The sequence below is a fragment of the Erigeron canadensis genome, chromosome 8, assembly GCF_010389155.1.
Source record: "Erigeron canadensis isolate Cc75 chromosome 8, C_canadensis_v1, whole genome shotgun sequence".
In the NCBI taxonomy this organism is placed as follows: domain Eukaryota; kingdom Viridiplantae; phylum Streptophyta; class Magnoliopsida; order Asterales; family Asteraceae; genus Erigeron; species Erigeron canadensis.
This window is the reverse complement of record NC_057768.1, coordinates 32,988,824-33,002,332: the sequence shown is the minus strand read 5'-3', so window position 1 is coordinate 33,002,332 and position 13,509 is coordinate 32,988,824. Positions and strand designations below refer to the sequence as shown.

General features: G+C 35.8%; 1 pseudogene; it reads right to left on the bottom strand.

The window, feature by feature from the left end:
• Positions 1-1,271: 1,271 nt before the first annotated feature.
• On the bottom strand, positions 1,272-11,935 carry LOC122609904 (annotated as a pseudogene).
• Positions 11,936-13,509: the final 1,574 nt, after the last annotated feature.

Here is a 13,509-nt window from a genome sequence, read left to right as displayed (position 1 = left end):
ATCTTTGTATCTTGTTGGGGGATATTATTTATTGAACTGAATTTGTACAATGTAATAACTAAATTTCCAGTATAAGAAAGTTATAGACTGTTAATTCTTAGAGAAAATGTACCCACATATTTGGGTGTATAATACAAGTAGAAAGGAAGTGAAGTCCCCTGCAATCATCCAAATTCATATTTATCCATACCTAACGAATAGATGCCAGGTGATACTATGACATGATCATAAATTGTTCTCATTTTGATTCAAACCCATATATGCTTTTCATGTGATGAAAGCTTAAAGTAGATACCAAGTAACAACTAACATGTTCACTCTTATTTTAATTCTTTCCCTTTTGTAATACAAGTTATCTACAACTGTTTGACTAGTGATGTTTTTTTTATATATATATTTATGACAATATAACTTATTGTGTAGTTATTATTTTTAATTTATCTGTAATCGTGTATATCGAATGGAGTAGAGAAAGAATATATATTCCTGAATCCTGTATTCATATTTGAAGCACTTAACATATATGAATGGTTAATTTGAACGAGAAAAATATATTCAAGACAAGCTAAAATAAAACCGTAAGTCCATGACAAATGCTGTTAATGGTGACCACTGACCACCCTGATTCGAAGTCCGATTTAGCAAGGTTCGGTCTTATTTTGTACAAGTACATTGGATTGAACAAAAATCAACGAGATGTTAGGTTTGATGAACATCAGTATCAACTTCTTTGATTTTCTATAAATACAGTATACATAAGAGTCTCATTTCTCACCAAATAATGTATTTTATAACATTCTCGTAGTTAATGAATTATAAATCTTAGGTTTATTAATCTGACTTACGCTACACAAAACTTTTTGATTTAATGATATCTTTTAAATAATTTGTTGTCTACTTTGAGATATTAACTTATGCGTGTTTAAAAGTGCTAGCCACATTTATACCCTAAAAACAGGAGCAAACTTGGGCATAAAGCTGTCTAGCAGTACCCATGCTGAGACTGAAGGCTGAAACATCATTGTAAAACCAAAACTAGGAATTTGTTAATATACTGATCACTGAGCATGTAATTATATGACTGAAAACTAGGAACACCCCAAAACATCAAAACAGCATCAAGTTTGCTAATCCATTATCAGTTAAAAATATTGGCACCTTTAAAGAAGCAAACAACATAACAACGAGAAACTATAGCACGTTTCAATATGGCATCAAGTTGCTAATCCAATATCAGTTAAAGATCTTCACCTTTAAAGAAGCAATCAACATAACGAAGATAAACTATAGCATATTTCAATTATCAAAGTTCTAGACTTCTAGCAGTACAAAAATGAGCCCATGGGCTCTTGTTCTCACTTGCTTCTCAACCAACCCATACAGTTCAAGTGACAATTCACATCGGCAGACTGTAACATCAGAAAGTAGAAAGTAGACAACCAAGGTGCACCATCTTGTGACTTGTGAGCCACTGATCTATACATACCTTTCTTGATAGTCAAGAACCATATTCCAGATTCTGATTTACTCGGCAAAATCCAAATAAGCTTTTCTTGGGCAGATGTAACCCAAATATTATGTTCCTAACTGAAACAGGTGCTTTTTGCGGAAAATGATTTTGATCAAAGTGATATTAAAATTTCAATCCAAACACTTTTACTCCAAAAGTTACTAACACTAAAGGGGATGATAATAAGCGGCAAGGACAATATTAGACTTTTGCTGATTGAACCACTCAATTTTTTTGGGTCAAAACTTCAAAACAGTAGAATCCTTTCTCAGAAGACCAACTCTCCTACAAAATTCCTTATAATACAGCTTCCGCAAATATAAACTTCTGAGCCGAACTACACCATTTAATATCACATACTGGAGAACTAAAAATGCAATACCCATGTATTGGGCTACTGTACAGCTTCATAAAAGAGAACCTGAGGTTGCAAATGCCCCTTTTCACACACTGAAACTACATCTTCCCACCTCCCGATCACCTACAAATTATAATGTCAGTCTGCCATTTGCCATAGAATATAGTTGAGGTGAAGAGATGGTCAGTTGACTCGGTTCAGCTACAGGTTGGGTACCGGTTCAAAGCAGGTTCAGGTTGTAAACAAAATTTTGGTGGTCAAAGCTGGTCAAGGCAAGTTTGGCAATACCAGATATTTTTGTATATTTTTTATCAAAAACTTATAGATGATGAGCGCACTAATAAAAGCATCAATCGTACAATAATAATTTTTTAATATAAGAATTCATGAGATTGTATGCACCAGATTTCGACTTTGGGCCACTTTCATGCCGTTTCACCGGTTCCTCACAAAACAGTTTTCCTTGGCTAATTTATTAATTTAATCCCCTTGCATTAAAAAAGACCCACATCGACCCATTTATAAGAACCACCACATTAACCAGTCATACCCCTAGCCAAGGACACACAGACTGCTGACCCATTCACAAGTAATTGCTTGAAATTGCCACCTCTAGAAAAATCATCATAAAAAGGAAACGAGAGCAGTGTGTATTACCTTCACAGTTTTATCATCATACATCACCCACCTTTGATGATGATGGCTGTAGGCAAAGCAATGATAATGTTGTCCATAATAGCATACCTTGAATTAGAGGTAAGGAGAAACAATGTGAACAATTAAACATTTAGGTATGCAGAAATATCATGTCTTTTAACTCTTTGTAGTTTTCAAGTTGAGATTAACTTCTACTTGTATGCAAATAATTATAGAAGGTTCAGAAAAATCACTGGAAGTATTCATTTGTTGCTTTGAGCAAGATAAATATATTATTCTTGGGATAACAAAAAAGGGAATAGAAGTCAAAGGCACACATAAGGTGGCATACTTTGGATAACAAAATGCTTTTGAAGTTCTAATTAATTTCTTCTTGAGTCCAATGAATACCACATGTGGTACCAAAAAAATCCATTTCAAAATAAGCAATCAATAATTAAGACATTGCCAGTTCTAGAAGTGCAAAACATACCACAGAAACCAGACGCCGCCTGTTCTTTGGATCAAGTCCACGATAAAGAACACTTAAATCAATTTCGGGAGACAGGGCTGCCAAGGTTGCCTTGATGTCTTCAACACTTTCACAGGTGTTTTGCCAACCAAGTACTACAGACAGAACAGATATATGTTACTTGTTAAAGGATTGCAAATGCAAGCACAGTGTGATATTGATGGTAGAGGTGGCAACTTTGACCCATGTATGGATGGGTCGTTGCGGTCTATGTTTCATCTCTAAAGCGTCAAATAGGTTACAGAAATAGCATAAACGAGTAGGTGTGAAAGTGTTAAAAGTTGTCCTGATAAATTTTCAAGAAATGAAACCTCAACCCCCCCCCCCCCTCTTTCTTTTCCCGCCTTCGTCATCTCTAGAGATAGAGTATCATGATTTCCGGGATAACCTGTAGTGAAAACATGAGGTGGAGCAGAAAGAATGTGATGAATGTAGTTGGGCTTCCCACAGCCACCATCCTCTGGATCACAAGCTAATTGGTGATTCATTTCGACAAAGTTAAGTAGCTCATCAAAAGAACTTTCTGGACACATGACCTGGATGAGTAAACAGCAAAACTAATCAGGATATATTACTTAAGAGAATTGATATTCGTACCACAAAAGTTGATATATTTACCACACAGTACAATTATTAAAGCATATTGTACAAGACAGTAAAATATGTTTATGGTAAATAAATCAAAAGTTGTGGTACGGATATCACCTCATGTTACCCATAACAAATTAAGCATACGGATAGGAATAAGTAACGTGCCCTCATGGTCCGCAGAGCATTGGCATTAATCTGATGAAAGAAAGATGTGTACTTAAGACGCCGAGTTTCCAACCCACAGTTATGGCAGTTCATGCGTTCAAATATGTCCATCCCGAAAAGCGAATGTGCTGTACAAGCTTTATTTGGACACTCCCAATAACCCATGGCATTGTTTTCAACTAGTTCAGTAGCAGAAACGCTTAAACCAGATGTAAATGACTGGTGTAGGCAATCAAATATTACTCCCAATACTTCGGAAGCATCGTTCATTTGAGCCTGTCAAATATAGCATATGTTTAGTAACAACCTAATAGATGCTTTAAGGAAGTACTAAGGGTGACAAAACAAGCACGTCTTGATGGAAAAATAATGATTTATCGCTTTGACGGAAAAATCCACAAACAGTCGCTTCTTCAATTTTTTAATTGCCTTTATAAATATTTTATTTGTCAAATATGAGACATGACTTCATAGTTCATAAGAATATAAGAATTTGAATACAGAAGTTTGACCAAACTGGCCTATTCGCCTAATTGCTATAATTTAGCCATTTGTTTGTTTCGCCTGTTAGAGAAAAAAAATGAACGAGATCAAGTGATCAGTCCATTCTTTAATAACTGGATTGTATCATGCACAGGGTTTCAACATCGTCTCACTCATGCTACCCAAACCCCCCTTATTAATACTCCAGTTTGTTACTAGAAGTGGGAATAGGAATGAAGATTGTTACTATTCTAGGCAATTTACTCTTCTTCGTGGAACAATAAGAGCTGACCAAAAATACCAGAATATACAGATATGAGCAATGACAGGGTGATTACACTTACCTCTTGAAAGAAATTACTGTCTGGATACAAGTTGCTAAGAGCAATCCGAAGAGAAGTAGGGGCAACAGCTTGAGCTCTCGAGTCTGTAGAAGCCAGGCTTAAAGCACTAAAAATATCATACAAAGCACATGTAACACATGGATCACCAACATGTAGATGAGCTGAAGTAGACGTGCTCAAAAATTCCTCCCGGAACCGTCTTAAATGCCACAAAGACTGCAGATTACAGGGGAAAAAACCCTAAAATTATATTTAAAACGACAAAAAAAAAAAAAGGATTAGCTGAACTTTAATTATTTGACAAATAACCTGTATGATAACATTTAAGAAACAGTTGTATTCACCAACTTCGTTCTTCAAGCCAGTCCCATATACATCGGCCCCTTTTACATTGTCTGGAACAACTTCGATAGATGTAACGCAAGAGTCTTCCTCTTCCATAAGCATATGTTCAGGCATCTTCAATCCAGGTGCCAAAGAATTTTTGTTGTGTGAATGAAAGGCATCTTGAATATTTCAAAATAAATATAGCGGGGTTATTACAAATTCAGTAAATACTGCACAAACATAACTGAATAGTGTTGACAAGCACATAAAAAGTATATGTTCCAGCATTCATGAAGCCCCAGAGAAAAATGGACCAAATGTGTCGGCATATGCACGATGAACAAATATATGCTTAGAACCTATAACATCATTTCTTTAAACCATTCTAAGTGCTTCGGATACGACATGTCGACATCACAAATAAAAACTGGCTGAAAATCTTAGATGATGAGTCACGACATCTTGAAAGCTATCTAATCAGTGAAGTGTCAAACTATGAACTGTAAAAATCCAAAATCATCAGATAATGACAATGCCTATTAAAGGTGAGCATATAAATACCAAGGCTTTGGCGGACAGCTTTTGATAGGTCAGCTTGGAACCTTTTTTCGTCATCATCTTCTGCTTGCAACATCAATATCCTTGTTCCATTATCTCCAGACGGAGAAACATCTGGCGTCAACCAAACCACAATCCATCAGCTAAGATCTTAATAGCAAAAAAAGAGATAGAAAATAGACAAAAGAATCACAAATTTTCATTTATATCTCCTTTCTACCATCCTCACTTCATGTATACAAGAAATGACTGTTAGGGCATCCAAACACTAACTTTATAGTGGTGCCTAATCCTTTAAAAAAATTAAAAAAACTTGGGAAAAGGGAGGGAGGGGGATCCAAGTAAAAAAGCATGGAAACAGATAGTCCCTATTACGCTTTGTATATGTGATCAACATGCATGCATTCTAGGCAAAAAACAAGATAGAAATTAGACAAAAGAATCACAAATTCACATTTATATCTCCTTTCTACCATCCTTACTTTGTCTATACAAGAAGTGACTGTCAGGGCATCCACACACTAACTTTGTAGTGGCGCCTACTCCTTAAAAAAGAGAATAAAACTTGGGAAAGGTGAGGGAGGGGAGAATCCAAGTACAAAAGTAGGGAAACAGATAGTCCCTATTACGCTTTGTATATGTGATCAAAGTGCATGTATTTTAGGCCCAGTTCAACAAAAAATATCCTCCGGAACTTTATTCAAAAATCAAACAAGTTGCAATACCAGCCAGCTTATATAGTGACAAACTAGTATACTGATTTTAAAGTTTATTAAAATGATTCTGGGTGCCAATTGTGTAATAATTCTTAAGTATATTAGGAAATTGATAACTGTTTTAGGCAAACTGTTAGAAAATTGATACTAATGACCTTATAATTCTAATTGGCCTCTCGTATTCAGATCAATTTGGTTAAATTTCTTAATATGATAAACAAATAAACTTACAATCATAAAAACACATATAATTTTGTTTAACGAGTTGTCAAATCTACAATTATCAATCTCCTAATAAACTTTAAAAATCAAACAAGTTACAATACAAGCCACCTTATTTACAATATCATTTGACAAACTGATCTTCTTTATGTAAAATGCATTTACATGTAAGTATGTAACATATGTTTGAAGTAATTGAACTTAAAAATCCACATATATTAGATGACAATATAAGTTAGTGCATCAAGGTATTTTTCTTAGTTAGACCATCATGTCATCATTAAAAATAGTCAGACACCATAAAAAAGCTAATGAATATATCAAAAATTATTTTTCCCACTGCTTAGCGTGAACAATAGGCTAGTATAATTATCATACTTTAACTAAGATATAACTAAAAAAAATTGTACTGTATAAACTAAAACGTGGTTTATATAAATTACATGATACTATGATAGAGATATGTAAAATGCCAATGGGGTTGGAGGCCCATTGGTAAGGTCTTTGACCTTGGGGTATTCCCACTCTTCGCATTTGTGTGGGTGGATATTTTGGGGGGGGGGGGGGGGGGGGGGGGGGGGGGGGAGGTTTGTAAGTCCTGGGTCGCATCCTATGAGTATGGGAGTTTGCTGTTCTAAAAAAATCAATGATAAAATATTTTTTAAAACTAATATTTCAGATAAAAACTTGAATATAATGTTAACTTAAACTATTGAAATATATGTATAATATTAACATAACTATATGTTTAATATTAACTACAAATTTACTGTAAAGATTTAGTGTACACATTGGTGCAAATATTTCTTAGTGCAGGCATATTTTTTAAAAGATTCTTTTATACACTAAATTTAGTGAAAATCTTCAGTGCTAACATTGTAGATGCCTAAGGCATCCCCACATGACCTTTTACTAAAGAGGGGAGGAAAAACAACAAAGATTGAAAACCGGAGACAGACACAACCACGTACATACATACATACATGAATGCATAACTATATTGTCCAAATTCACCTTGGAGCCGTTCACTGTATGAACTTTGTGGATATTCAGTGGTCTCCTTTCCAGATGACACAGGTTGCTGTCTTCCATCAATTAGCTTTGTTGCATTCTTTTGCCGTCTACCTCTTCTTCCTGCCCTGCGCTCAGAAAACGAAGTGCCATCCTCCACCACTCCTGCATCAAGTAAGCCTACACAAAGAAGCAATTATGTAACCTGATTAATGGTACTGCTTCCCTGTTTGTTTTTGGTTATATAATGATAATGAATAAGCAAAATAAAAATCACAGGCATGTACCAGTCCTTTCATGGAGTCCAACTTCTGGTGGGCTCAAAAGCCCACTGTTTTGCTTCATAGGTTCCTAGAACATAAAGTTAAAAGCCAACTCAATATTGCCATAAAAATTCATTCCTTTACCTTAAATCTCCTATTTTAAGCCGGAAGGTGTTTCTGGAATAAGTCAATGGTTAGGGAAATTATTGTCTGCATCCTACCTCTCCTATATCCCCACATATCTATGGGATTGGGTATTCTTGTTGTTGTCCTAAAATGATCTATAGATCTACCTTTATACTTGCATGCAAAAAAGGAAAAAGTTTAAGACACTCACCAGCCTAGAAGGTTTACATTCATCATCAACATGATCACCGGGGTTATGTTTCTTATAGGTATCGGGAACTTCTAACGGAACCATACTAATTGGGGTCATTCTTGGGCAATTTCTCTGTTGCTCTGCAAAATGCCTTTGTTTAGCTTCATCCTCAATTCTTCTTTGATATTCCAACGTCTCTTCAAGCTTCCTTTCCTCAGCTTCAAGTTCGATCTTTCTACGCATGGCTTCATCTTCCTGTTGATGAAAAGCAACACCAGATTCAGCAACACTTTCTTCCAGTTCATCTATTACAGATGCCTTTTCCATATTTTCATTGGATAAAACATGTAGGTCACTGGTGCTTGTAGCCTGCACATGTAAAAACTATTATTGACATAATATATTGTATTCTCGATCTATAATCTAATAAAAGAACAGATTTACAACGTATAATTTATTACAAACCTTGGAATCCTTTGGCTTTCTATAATCCTTGTTCTTTCTTTTATCCTTTAGTTTATCATTCAGATGTTTCGGCATATCAGCGGTCCCCTTTTTAGAATCAAGGGCAAGTTCTGCCAAGAAAGCTTCTCTGGCAGCATCTGACTTCTCTGTAGCATCTTTCTCTGCTAAGTTCTCTAGGTGTGCCTAACGAAATGATTAAGAGAATGTAAGCAAGTATATTTTCACTTCTAAGGGAGTTTATAGCAAGTTGACTACTAACCCGTAAATAAGATTTTACAAGAGGCACAATTATGAGTCCAAAATCATGAGCACATAAAGGACCTAACTTGGCTTCCAACTGCTGCATTCCAGAGAGATTCCGCATGATCCGTGCATCAATTTTGCTAACCTGCATTCTGAAAAAGTGAGATAAAATATAGAGACTGAGCATAAAGTTTTTGTACATATCTGGGTTAATCAAACCAACCTCAACAGACAACTGTTCTTTTTGTTTCTGGATTCCAACTTCTATGCAAGAATCCAACTGATGGAGATAGTCATTCACCCTCCAATCATCTTCACCGGATTCTAAGTCCAACAGATGAGAACTTGAATTCACACCACCATAAGTCTCCTCAAACCCGAACTGGTTTGCGTTCAAAGACTCTGCTTCTTTTAGAACATTTGTCAAAGCTTCCACCTCAAATCTATTAACACATGTTATCTCATTATCATGTTGAGTAATCTCTTCTCGTCGCTTCCTCAAAACAGACTCGTAGCTTTGTCGCCCAAATTCTGTAGCATGCTCTCTTCTCTTACCTTCTTCTAGGCAGAGATCTTCAATTAACTGCAAAGCTTCCTCATAGCTTATATGCTCCAATTTCCTGTCGCATAAACTCTGGAGATGTGAAAATTCCTTACCAATTATCTCTAGAACCTCTAACCCTTTATGTACCTTCTCTTCTCTAGCTTTAGTCCAGCATGTCAACTCCTCTCGACTTGTGGGACCAGAAAATATCCATGACAATAGAGAATCATCATCAATATTGGCAACTGCAATTGCATTACCAGCAGGATTATCTAGGCAAGTGGTCAAACTAGACTTGACTGGCATAGAAAGCTCATCCAACAAGAGACTTGAACCATCTTCATCAAAAACTATTTTTTCAGCCATTTCGTTCACGTGTTTGACACTGTTCACTTCTTCTACGGCATCACCTTTCTCTGCATGCCTGCCTACTCCACAGGAATGAGAAAGTTCTTGCAGAAATATGAGCACCTTCCTAAGTTCTGTTATGCCAAGAAAGCATATACAAATGGGTGATTGCTCCACCCCGCAGTTAAGAATCTGAGGATGCAACTCCTCAACTGCAAAACTGTATAACCTTGGTGAGATGACTAGCTGCAAGACATTTATGTTTAATAAGCAACTGAAACAGAGTTTTTATCTTCTCAAGTAGCTTTGTTCGCTCAATGTCATCAGATACAGGCCAGCTATCAGGATTGAAATATCCCTTGAAGCCTTCACTCCGATCGCATTCCATTGGGACACAACCAAGAGTCTTAGAATGATGTAAGCTCCCAAAACTCATACTGTTGAAACTATCCTCATACTCCTTGTCACCAAATGATGAATCCCACGCATCCTCAGAGTAATAACTGTCACCAAAACAGTCATTAGCTAACTCTAAAATTTTTGGACAGAGGATTTGATTGCAGTTCAATCATCCTCACTGCAGCATTGATGTCCAACGGTCTCCAAGGAAAGGTCATAAGCATTTCAGTCCACTCACTGTCAACATTCGGAGGCAACACCGCCTGAAACTTAGGTGATAGGCTATCCATATGGTCATGTACTAAGTGCTGCTTGTGTAATTCAGGATCTGCAAACTTCTCATTGCACCGACAGCACATCCAGTACCTCCATCCATTATGACCCACACCAAAATCCAAAGCTTCAGTAATGACTTCATATGCCAGCCCATCTTTTAGTGATTTAAAATGAGCCTTAATATCTGATACACTTATCCTGAACAAGCTATTCTTCAAATCCGTACCCATCGACCTCCAATAAGGAAGAAGAGAGTCTTTTCTTTCAGAAACACACACATTTTTCTTAACCTTGCCACTCTTCCTTCTTTCACCTACTCGCTGAGCAGGTGCAGAAGAAGGTTCTGGAACTTTTTCTGCTTCAGCTTGGGTTATTGTCAGTGTTTCTTGTTTCTGCTGCAACAGCCTAGCTGCAGCCACTTTAACTTCAATCTCCTTCTTTCGTTCTTCATCCGTTTTGCTAGCTTTCTTAATATCATTCGGCCTTCTAGGTTGAACCGTTCTTACATCCATTGGGTCCTCAGGAGGCCTGCTAATAGGAAAAATCCTAATCTTATCATCTCCATTCAAATTTCTCATCCAACTAGAGATAGTACCAATATTAGCCCTCTGATGTAACGCCCTAAGCTCGTTATGCACATGCTCAATCCTCCCTTCGGGTACAGAAATCTTCAACTGACTCTCCTCCTGCAAACTCTCCTTCCCTGGATCAATCGGATTCTTAATCGCTAACGCACGATCACACTCACGCACCGACTCCTCATACTCCTTCCCTTCAGTCGCCGTCTCACACAACAAATTCGCATAAAAATGCGCAAACTCAACCGAACACGGCGATAACACCGCTGCCTTTTTCGAAGACTCAACCGCATTCTTCAAATACCTCTGTTTACTATTCGGATCATCAATAATCCCAGCAACCTTAACACACACAGTCCCTTGCACTCGACATATCAACGCTAGACTAGCACGATCATTCTCGTGTTTCACACACAAATCCTTCATTAACCTAATCGCTTTCGTATGATTTCCACGCCTAATCGCATTCAAAGCTTTCTCACACTCTAATTTAACAGCAGAATAACTCTCAGATTCCATACCTAACATCACTTCATTATTTACTATCTCTAATTGTTGCTCTATCTCTCGTTCCTCATTCTCTGAATTCATATTCAAACTAATATTACTCAAATTAAGCTCGGTAGAGAATGAACTAACCTCATCGTCAACGTTACCGTTAACATCAACGTTACCGTCACCGTTTACGGCCGCGAAGAGCAACGCCGGTGGATTGACGGCAGGTATCGCCGGTCTGGACCTAGTAGCGACGGTTCGCTTTTTCCGGCCCATGGAGAGTGAAGTTGAAAGTGAGTATTTATATGTAGACACAGATATAGATATAGATATAAATATATGTGTGTTTGTATGTATCTATATAAATTTGGCTAATCGTATATCGTCATGTGCAATGTTGATTGATTGAATGAATGGTATTAAAATTTATTGTGATGATATATAGATAATTATATAGATATAGATGTATGTATGTATAGGTGAAAATACATAGTCAGTTAGTGATTGAAATGAAAAAAAAGTTGGTGTTGGTAAGTGGTGGTGGTGGTGGCATCCCACCGCAGCGATCGGTGTTTTTGTGTGTGTGAAAAATGAAAAGGGGAATTTTTATTTATTGTGTGAATTTATTTAATTATTTGTTTTATTTTAGGATTAATGGATGGATGAATGGGGGTGGGTGGGTTTTCGGGTTTTCGACATTGACCCTTTATTTATTGATAGATGATGACGATGATGATCTGTGGGATTCGGATATACCCTTCCTTCCTTCCTTTGTCACGTTTTACCTCACGCCTCTTTTTCAAGTGTTCTCGATTGATCATTTGATCATTTCTTATGGCGCGTTTGATTCGCGGAATGTTTTTGGAAAGAATTAAATCTTTTATAGGAATTGGAATCTGAAGGAATGGAATTTGACGGAATGTTTTTAATTTTTGAAGATTCAAGTGACGGAATGAGATTCCTTCTCTCATCCCCAAGGAATGGAAATTCCATCAAATGAGGGAATGTTAACATTCCAACGGAATGTGATTCCTCTATCTTTAACCAACCAAACACACTAAGGAATGGAATTCAATTTCTTCCATCAAATTCCATCAAATTTTGTGAACCAAACACGACCTTAATGTTCGAGATATTAGATTAGTGTACATAGATATGAAACCTGTGTAATGCAATGGATTCACACTTTATAGTTGGTAACGACGGATAGTTTTAAATTGTTTTATTTCGCAAAACATTTTTAAAAAGTTAAATTCATTCATCTTTGTCTGAAATGATCTATAAGATCAAAATGAAATAATTGGTTGTGATTAAAATGATAAATGTTGAGATAAACAGTCATCAAGTATATAGATTATTATGAATAAAAATTATATTTAAAAAAATGATTAATCATCTTTATGATATAATAATAACATATAGTATAATCAAATGATGAGATTATAATAGATAAAAAGTGAATTATTCTTGATAGAAGATTAAAATATTGAAAAAATTATTTAGTGGATGAATCACGAAGATCAATAATTACTGGAGATAAAATTATACAAAGATAGGAAACAAATGACTAATAGATATGCCATTTAAGTGTGTTTAAAGAGTGGTAAGATAATTGGGAGAAAAAAATAGTCTTTAGTGTTTTAAGCTTAAATTCATGTCCATTAGCTTTTCCACATTAAGATACTAGCTTAATTTTTCTTGAACATTTGAAGGGAGAGTTGATCATTTGCAATGGTTCATAGGTTTATTTTTAGGACGAAAAACCTTTTATAGTCTGTCAAATAATACAACTAATTAACGGAAAAATCTTTGTTTTTTTAGGTTTGAATTTAAGTCTCCTCAGATCAAGTCTTGATTGAAAGTATTGGAATATCATTGGGCGATTATTGTTAGATACTAACCTAATGTTTTGACTAATTTATTTTGTATTAAATGTTATTTGAAATATTAAATGTATACACTTATTAAATATATATATATATATATGTATAATATTAAACATAACTAGTTATATACAGTTTGATTAACCCTTATATAAATACCATAATTAATTGATTATGTTTGCATATAAAAAATACCACCGGAGAACCCCAAAGCTTCGACTCTGATCCAATTTATTAATCATG